Source organism: Chrysochloris asiatica, unplaced genomic scaffold, assembly GCF_000296735.1.
Source record: "Chrysochloris asiatica unplaced genomic scaffold, ChrAsi1.0 scaffold00311, whole genome shotgun sequence".
NCBI classification, from domain to species: Eukaryota; Metazoa; Chordata; class Mammalia; order Afrosoricida; family Chrysochloridae; genus Chrysochloris; species Chrysochloris asiatica.
The window spans coordinates 939,752-948,748 of NW_006408829.1; the positions used below are offsets into that span (position 1 = coordinate 939,752).

The following is an 8,997-nucleotide window of genomic DNA, read 5'->3' on the forward strand; positions in this document are numbered from 1 at the left end:
TGGCACAGGACTGGGCAGTGTTTTGTTCTGTTGTGAATAGTGTTGCTTTGAGTTGAAAGTGAGTAGATGGTATCTAACTAAACTATTATATATATATATGTATATACATATATATATGTGTATATGTGTATATATATATATACTTTTTTCTATCATATTTCATTTCATTGCTGTATCTTACACCTTTACTAGGATCAGAATACTAAAGTTATTGTAATTTTATAAGTCTTTATACATGGTCAGTTAATTTTCTTTTTAACACTTCATTAGTCAGACATAGTCATTCTTTCAATGGAATATAAGGAACCATTTTATCAAACCTCCTTCCCCACCAAGAAAAAAAGAAGAGAAAGAAGTGTAAATGTAAGATAATGTGCTGAAGTTGGAGAAAAAAATTAAAGAGAGCTACCAAAACTGAAGTTTGAAAGTCTAGGTGACAGTTTGTCATAAGGAACAAAAAATAATGAGTTGTTACATTTAAAATGACCCCTTGTTGATAGCTAGTGTCGAGTCACTTCCAACTCATAGTGACCCTATGCACAACAGAACTAAACACTGCCTGGTACTGTACCATCCTCACAATCACTGTTACATTTGAGCCCATTGCTACTGCCACTGTATCATTCCATTTCCTTGGGGGTCTTCCTCTTTTGGTAAAGTATACTTTACCAAGAATCTTTCTCCAGGGACTGTTCCCTCCTGATAAAATATCTGAAATGTAAGAGATGAAATATCACCATCTTAGCTTCCAACGAGCATCTTAGCTGTTTTTTAGTCTCAACACTGACATGTTTGTTCTTCTGGTAGTTCCTGGTACTTTCAATATTCTTCTCCAATAACGTAATTTAGATGTACTAATTCTTCTGTCTTCTTCCTAATTCATTAATTCAGTTTTCAAATGCATATGCAGCAATTGAAAATGCTATGGTTTGGGTCAGGCACAACTTAGTCCTCAAACTGACATCTGTGTGAGTGCAGACTTTTAAGAAGTCATATGTACTAGATGTGCCTAAAGCCATAGGTGTTTTGGTTTCCTAATTGCTGCTTCCATGAATGTTGATTGTGGATTCAAGTAGAATGAAGTCTTTAAATCTTTGATAATTTAAATCTCTCCTTAATTTATCTTGATATTATTTATTTTTTCTTGTCCAGTTTTGGAGATTTTTGTTTTCTTTACATTGAGGTACAATCCATACTGAAGACTGTAGTCTTTGACTTCATTAATATTTTAAATCCTCTTTGCTTCCAGCAAGCAAGGTTGTATCATCTGCATATCACAGGATAGTAATGAGTCTTCTGTTAATCCTGATGTCACATTCTTCTCTATATAATCCAGTTTATTCAATCTACATGATTAGCAAATAACCCAAGAAATTGGATACAACTGTGGTATACATCTTTCCTTATTTTAAACCATTCAGTATACCCTTGTTCTGTTCTAACAACTGCCTCTATGATCTATGTTCGTCAAGATCACAATTAAGTCTTCTGTAATATCCATTCTTCACAATATTATCTATAGATTTTCATGATCTAAACTGTAAAAAGCATTTTCATTATCAAATATATTTCTGGTATCCTCTACTTCAAGCAAAATTTATCTGATATTATCCATTACATCCTTAGTTTCACATTGTCTTTTGAATCAAGCTTGAATTTATGACAGTTTCCTATTGATACATTGTTGCAACCACTTTTAAATTATCTTCAGAAAATATTTTACTTGTGTGTGGTATTAATGATATTGTTATATTATTTCCACATTCTTGTGGGTCACCTCTCTTTGAAATGGACATGAGTATGGATCTCTTACAATTGATTGACCAGACAAGAAAACCCCTTGTCTTCCAAGTTTCTTAACATAGATAATTGATCACCTCCAATGCTGCATCCGTTTATTGGAAGGTTTTCCTTCAATTACTTACCTCTTGAAATGGTTGAACATCGTCCATTTCTTTTCAGTCATTCTATGTATTCCAATTTATATTGATGCTTCTTGCATCATTCAATATTTTCCCAAAGAATCTTATGATCATGGAAATATAATGAAAAACATCTGAAAAGAATCTAAGCATAGCTAGAATTTAAAAACAAGCAAACATAAATTATTATATTTGATCCAAATTACTGAAGCACATTGAAAGAAATTGAGCTGAGGGATTCTCTATTTCCTAAGATAATGCTTTTGCTTCACAGTGTGTGGTAAGTGTGTGCCTGTATCTTAAAGAGAGACAGCATTGATGGATATAAGAAATGCAAGGAGGACCAGAAGAATGTGATTTTCTATTATTTAAGCATATTACAAAACATTATATACAAACAGAATTATTGTGTGTTTGTCCAAGGATGTATCCTTGGTGTGGCCTTGTAAGATAAGCACTGGACTGAGAACTGCAAGGTCAGTTGTTCAAACCACCAGCTGCTCCTTGGAAACCCTATACAGCATTGCTATGAGTTGAAAGTAACACAACAGCACTTAACAACAACAACAAAAACAGGCTAAGGATGAAATGATGACATTTGAGAAATCAACCCTTATGTAGGAGAAGAAGCTATGTAGGATTTTATGTCCGTTTCAAGTGTGGATGATAAACGCTGTCAGAGTAAACAAAACATTTAGAGAATGAAAACAAAGTCAAAAGAATCAAGACATTTTAGAACAGTCTTGGAATAAAAAACATTCATTAAAGAACTAGTTATGGAAGTGCAAGCAACCTAGGAGTTTTGGTTAGGTGTGTAAAGGTGTTTTGGTTGAAAGAAGATATCAAATCAATTGGTAATACATCTGGAGGTTGCTGAAAAAGTGATGTTAGTGACAAGTTAAACTAATATATTAAACATGCCACAAAAGTATATATATAAATTTGCAAGTTAAGCAAGTCAGATAAGTGGTCAAAATTTAATTGACTTCTAGGCAAGTGAAAAGGGGAGAAAAAATTGGCTAACTAGGATAGAAAAGGAAATTGTATAATTTATGGCCTCAAGAAATATGCAGAAGAGCAATACAAGCATTCTTTTCTAGGCTACAATAACTTTCTCTACAAATACTCTCTAATTATTTTTATGTACCTAAACTGAAAAGATCTCCAGGGAAACATTCCAGTTCATAAAAGTCAAAAAAGCTCTCAGTGTAAGTATTATGAGAGTATTAATATAAAACTGACAAAAACCAAATACTGTAGAACAATGTTGTCAACATCATGCTCTGACCCTTTGTTGTTGTGCTGTCGAGTCAGATCCAACCCATAGCGACCTTATACAGGGTTTGCAAAGAGCGGCTGGTGAGCTTGAACCACCAACCTTGCAGTTCAAACGGCTTTGCAGTCTGGTGCATTAACCCATAGCGCCACACCAGGACTCCTACCCTTTAGAGACCTTTAAAAAATGTTCTATTTTCATGTATCATCCTGGCCCAAGGATCACTTTGAATAAGATTGCCTCCAAAATTCTATCCAATCTGGAAAACTAGCTAAATATTTTTGGAACACTGAGAACTTCTTTTTGAGTGAGATGTTGAGACTATTTGAGAAGTGGAAATGATAAGAGAATTACAAATGAAAGCAGCAAAAAAGAGGTAATAATAAAATAAGAAAACTGGAAACAAATGTTGCTTTCCTTGATTTCTAAGCGTATCTTTAATGTCCCATGCATTTAAATTTTAGAAAATAGAGACAGGAATATGACTATAGAGTTACTCAGTAACGCAAATGATTAAAGTATTTGGTTGGTTAACAGAAAGTTTGGAGACTCATAAAGAAAGCCTAGATATCTGCTTCCGAAAAATCAGCCATTGAAAACTTACGGATACATTTCTGCTGTAACACACATGTGGTTGCCATAAGTCAAAATTAACTTGATGGCAACTTGTTTGAAGATTACCACAGGCTCTTATAGCAAAACACTATAATAATTCATCATGATAGATTGTGATTATTCATTTACATATCTTTAAAAAATTAAGCTAAAGACCTTGTCTTTCTGTATTCATTCATTCATTCAAAAATATTTGTTGAATGTCAACTGTAGAAAGAACTGTTTTAGTGAAAAGTAGATCAGACAAAAGCTAGAGATAAATGAGAATATGATCAAATTAGGAGGGTAAGAGAGATAATTACAATAAAGAAATGTGCAACTACAACTTGTCGAACAGGAAGTTGATGTAATTGAAGGACAGCAAGAACGCTAGTTCCTGGAGCAGAGTGAGTGGCCGAGAAACTAGGCACTGAGAACCCAGATAGATTATATAAAGCCTGAGAGTAAATTATAACTGTTCTGAGTAGAGGAGAAATGTGATCTCTCACAGAATTTTAAAAAGATGTCTATTTGCAGATCAGTGTAGGGGGTGAGCAGAGCAGGAGTTGGAAGGGCAGAAGCATTTTGTTTGTGTCCCATTGCTTCGCCTGGCACAGTGCCTGACACACAATGGAGTGTTCACTGAGAAAATGAGTAAAGATGTGTATGGCTGATTACAGAGTTTATGAATACAATAAGGCAACTATTCAAATGACGGAGCTTTCAAACAAGGACATTTTGGATAATATTATTGAAAGATAAATTTTTAAAGCAATGAGAACTGGTGAAATTTTCCCAGACTAATAATGCTGATCCACTTTTAACTTTACCATTTCCCCTTAAAGTGCAATCAATTGGCTCCACACTATTATTAGTGTAGTTATAGGAGAAGATACCAAACAGTATCAAAGAACTGATTTACTGGAAATTAATTGTAGTATGTAACTTCTATCAAAGGTAATTCCTTTAGCAGGGATTGCTTTTTGTTTTTGTTTTGCTTTGCTTTGTTTTAATATTGTGTTTAAAGTGATAAACCTGATCTACTTCCCCTTGGAAGGTTTTTCAGGTAAATAAGATGTCTCCAAGTATTACTGATATTTGATATTTGAAAATCTATCACTTTTTGAAGAAAGCTTCAGTCTTATTCTTGGGTCATTAAAAATGGAAGATGAGAAGGAAATGGTTTGAAATTTTAAAAGGTGTTTGTTTCTTTTCCTTTAATTATGAGTGATAGATTTAAAAAAAACAAAAATAGTTTAAAATCATTCCTATGATTCCTAGGTCCTTTAATAGTATCTCCTCTCCCTCGTCTTTGGAAAACAAACTATCCAAACAAGCTTCTGAAGAAGAGAAATGCCTCAGAACCAAGTAGAGGATGTGTTCTTCTGGTAAAAGTTGAAATGAAAAGCAGTACACCTGCTTCCAGCTGGCTCCCTCCCCACTCCACATATCTCACATGGCCTCGCCATGTGAAGTCTTATCCAAGACAAACAAGTAGCAGTTTTTAAGTAGCACCTAAGGAGGAACTAGGGCACAGTTTGCCAACAAAACCCCAGACCCTAAAAGTTCCTGCTGCACAGGCTTTATTTTCATTTCCTTGACCCATTTGCAGAGAGTTGTTACTGATGGCCCGCTCGGCCTCCCTGTACACAGCATACCAATAATAAACAGAGGCCAGCTGACACCCTGAGACACCTGCAGAACACTCACAGAGCAGGATTGTTCATCCAAGGAGAAGGTTTGAGTGGGAGTAGATGGGTAGCCATCCACTGGCTCAGTACACACACACACATACACACACATATACACAGACACATCTGAAAGAAGTTTACCAAGGACCCTCCTGAGGGCCTGTAGAGCTGCCAAGAGAGCTAATAGAAAAGAACCGCTGACTGTGGAGAGCAATGTGTGAAAAGCCCTCTGTATGCAGTCATCCCCTTGTATCCCAAGCACTTGGACTGGATAAAATTAATTTTGCAAAAGTTTGGTAGAATCTCGGTGCAAGCCTTTGCACAAAGACTTAAAGGTATTGAGCTTTATTATTCCAGTTGCTCATGATCCAACTTCTTATTTATTCATAAATCACTTAACTGCCAATGAAAATACTTTGTTGAAGGTCTGATCAAGCAGGTGCATTCAAGTAACCTGAAAAACCTTCACTAACATTTGAAAACTTTTGAGAACTAGGTTTCTTGGAATTGACAACAAAGGTCTTTTTTCATCCCATGAATTCAAGTTTGAAATACTTGTTTCTAAATAATTTGGAAAGTAAGATTTAAGTTGGTAATGGATCAACTGGAATATATATAATAATATTCACTATGTTTTGAAAGTAACTTATTTCAAATATATTCAAATAAAGTAATTACCATCTTTAAGGAGTCAGGTCAGGATTTTAGATGTTCGGAACATTCAGTGTTTTTAACTAATACTTATTCATGACAGGGAAAGGTGCCGTTGTTGTTAAATGCCATAGAGTCGGTACTGACTCATAGTGACCTTATGCACAGAAGAACGAAACACTGTCCGATCCTGGGCCAACCTCACTACTGTTGCCACGCTTGAGTCCATCGATGCTGCCACTTGGCCAATCCATCTCATTAGGGGTCTTCCTCTTTTTCTCTCACCCTCCACCTTACCAAACATGATGTCCTTCTCTAGCAACTTGTCCCTCCTGACAATATGTCTGAAGTACAAGAGAAGTTTGGCCATTTTGGCCTCCAAAGAGCACTCTGGCTACATTTCTTCCAAAGTGGATCTATTCGTTCTTTTTGTAGCCCATGGCACTTTCAATATTCTCCTCCAACACCATAACTCAAAAGCAGGGAAAGATAAGAAGAGATCATTGTAATGTTGTGAATCTTAAAAAACCTAAGATCCAATTTATTGATCATAATATTTTTGAACAGCATAAGATCTGTGAGGAAAAATGACAATAGACAAATATCAGAATCAAATATATAACATAATGTTGTTGTTAAGTACCATTGATTCAGTTCTGACTCATAGCAATCCTGTGTAGATTTTCTGAGGAGCAGCTGGTGAATTTGAACTACTACCTTGCAGTTCAAGCCATAATATAACATATAAAATAGGAAGATGACAATATGGAAGCTGTAGCTGGAAATCCTAATGCATTTCTCTTTTAGAATATCATGAAGCCTATATTGTGTATGTTTTCCTTATTAATTTATTATTGGTAATCTTCTATAAGAAGAAGGAAAAAAACCCCAAAACACCCACTTTAGATACTCTTCTTAAAATTGTGGTTTAGAGATTCTACCATATTGAAAGATTTTGTTTTAACCACTTAATTTTTTTTTGAATAGTCCAAACCATTGTTGGACAACAGAGAGCAAACCAGCTGTGGGTTAAGCAGTAGAAAAATTGTGAGCAAGATCTAAAGCTGGAGAGAAGCCAATTTACCTTAAAGAATTCCTACTGGTCCTGCTTAGCATTTCTACCTTGCTCTGATTCTAAGCACAAGCCCTTGGAACCTTAAGGAATGCCTCAGGGACAGAAACAGAACCTAGATAGAATAAGAATCCAAATAGTTTGTTATGGAGAGATTGTGCCAAGCCCTTTTATTTCATTCCTCACCCTGTCTGACTCATCACTTGCCTCTCTTATTTCCCCTCTTGTTCCAACAGACAATGGAAACTCAGGGCTGGTAGTCACCTGTAAATACTGATATATCAGAAACTACAGAATTTCCACCCATATTATTTTTCCTTTTTTTTTTTTTTTAATGAAAGAAGTTCAAAGGATATACTTCAGACATTTTATTGCCTATAACCTGACCAGTTAAAAAAGTAAATACTTGAGCAGACATAATTCTTATGTGAATCTACTGGTTAAACTATTAAAAACAAAAAACACAGATTTATATTCTTCTCTGGTAGTGTATTGGTTATGAATCGAGCTGCAAACCTTAAGGTCAGCAGTTTGAAACTACCAGCTGATCCGCAGAAGAAAGATGAGGCTTTCTGCTCCCGTTAAGATTTACAGCCTCGGAAACTCTGTACAGGGTTACTATGAGTCGGAACTGACTTGACGGCACATAACAACAACAACATATACTTGTTGCTATATATAGACACTATCCAACAAGATGTGAAAACTAGATATAAAATTTCCTTTAGGGGCATCTTCATAAACTTCAGTTAGCCTTTATTGGTTCATTCAGCAAATGGTAATTAATATAGCTTACATTGCAGTCCTGGTGTGGCACTGTAGGATAAAAACCGGACTGCTAACCACAAGGTTGGCAGTTCAAACCCACCAGCAACACTAACAATAACAACAGCAACATAGCTTATATTGACTGAATACCTATTTTGTGCCTAGTAGCCTAGTAGTGGGTTAAGTACTTCATAGAGACTGTCACTTAAACTTTACAGTAATGTATGTGGTAAGTGCAGTCCTGGTGTGGTGCTGTGGGTTAATGCGCTGGACTGCAAGGTTGGTTTGAACCATAGAGTGAGTGGTTAAGCTCACCAACCGCTCCTTGGAAACCCTATATAGGGTTGCTATGGGTCAGAACTGACTCAATGGCACTTAGCAACAACAACAACATGAGGTAAGCATCATCATCATCTCCCTTCTCTAAATAAGGAAGCTGAAGTTGACAGAGGTTAAGTATCTTTCCCAAGGACACTCTTCTAAGAAGATATTTGAGTAGGGCCTCTAGCAAAAATGTTAATTATAAAATCTCTGGTTGCTCAATGTATGATTTTTCATTGTATGATTATTTTAACAGCAAAATTACATGGTAAAATGTTGGGAGAATAAACACTGCTTTATTGTATTCACCACATCAGAAGCTTTCATTGATAAAGGACATCATAACGCATTCAGTATTCATTTGGAGCGATAACAATATGAACACTAGTGAAAAAATACAAACACTTGAATGCATGGTCTCCCAAATATCCCACAGCATTCTTATTTTATTTTTAAAGACTGATGTCAGGTGCCATTGAGTTAGAACTGACTCATAGCAACCCCATGCACAGCAGAACGAAACAATGTCCGATCCTGGGCCAACCTCACTACCGCTGGCTGCCACACTTGAGTCCATCAATGATGCCACCTGGCCAATCCATCTTGTTATGGGGTCTTCCTCTTTTTCTCTGACCTTCCACCTTACCTAGCATGATATCCTTTTCCAGCAACTGTTTCCTCCGGACAATATGTCCAAAGTAT

General features: G+C 35.9%; 1 protein-coding gene across 2 annotated transcripts in view; it reads left to right on the forward strand.

The window, feature by feature from the left end:
- The window catches only part of LOC102831324 (uncharacterized protein C4orf22 homolog), a 1,137,236-nt gene that overhangs the window by 857,447 nt on the left and 270,792 nt on the right, over positions 1–8,997 (forward strand). The gene's annotated exons all lie outside the window — the stretch shown is intronic.